This window comes from Pundamilia nyererei, unplaced genomic scaffold (assembly GCF_000239375.1).
Source record: "Pundamilia nyererei isolate P.nyererei 1_Seehausen unplaced genomic scaffold, PunNye1.0 scaffold00256, whole genome shotgun sequence".
Taxonomy (NCBI): Eukaryota; Metazoa; Chordata; class Actinopteri; order Cichliformes; family Cichlidae; genus Pundamilia; species Pundamilia nyererei.
In genome coordinates this window covers 726,795-727,935 of record NW_005187657.1, presented here as the reverse complement: position 1 = coordinate 727,935, position 1,141 = coordinate 726,795, and positions in this window count along the sequence as shown.

Below are 1,141 nucleotides of genomic sequence, written 5' to 3'. Positions count from 1 at the left end.
ACACACACACACACACACACACACACACACACACACACACACACACACACACACACACACACACATAAACAGACATTCGGTCTGACACTCAGACATATAAACACACAATGTTGAAACAGAAGTACAGAGAAAAATACATAAAAAATAGTCACTACACACCCACACACATAAACACACATACGCCATCCACCAAGTGGTTTAATTACCCTCCTCTATTTTGGTTTTCCTGTCTCCTGCCCACTGTTGCAAGATAGATCTCAGTGTCAGAGCAGCTGACAGATTGAGACAGAGCACAGGTACCACTGCATATGTACACATGCACACGCACATGCGTACACACACACACAGAAGAAAGAAATCTGTTCTTCTGTTTTCAGCATCCCCCACTTTCTCCACCACACATACACACCACCCCCATCTCCCCTGTCTCCTATATTTCCAGGGTTACAGGGGTACACAATGTGAGTAAATAGCCTTCCTGAATCGTTTGGATTAGAGCAGAGTAAATCAGACTGATGCTGAGTTTAGTTTACGGCAAGGATCCACACACAAGTGTTCCATATAAACACCACTTAAAGTTGGAGTAATGGGTAGTTTCTGCTAGCTGTTGATGGCAGCGTCTACCCAGTTCATCTAAGAATTCTGAGGGGAAAAATCACTCTGTGTTAATCGTGCTCCACACAAGATTTGGGATTGTGAGATTAAATTTAGTTGAACTAAACTTAATCTCACAAGCTGAAATCATGGAACCCTAAAACCTATTAGCCAATAACTTGGCATATTTTGGTAAAGTGTACAGTCTACCCTAAAACAACAACTGATGACAACACTTCTCCTAGCAGACAAAAGAAGAAGTGGCTGTAAGTCCTTAAGAGTCCATATCATTAAGGAAGATAGAGGAGAACAGGGAGAATGATCTTAAAATAGGTGGCAACAGGTCTTTTATGGATCAAAATTAGATATTTTTATTCAAAAATCAATGTCAACATGTGTAGATGTAGGCAGCAGAGATGTACAACAGTGAGTATGTACAGCCATCTGTAAAGCAAGTAAGGGAAATTATTCTAGGGTCGTCTCCTTACAATATAAAGCGCATTGAGGCGACTGTTGTTGTGATTTGGTGCCATATGAAAACATTGAA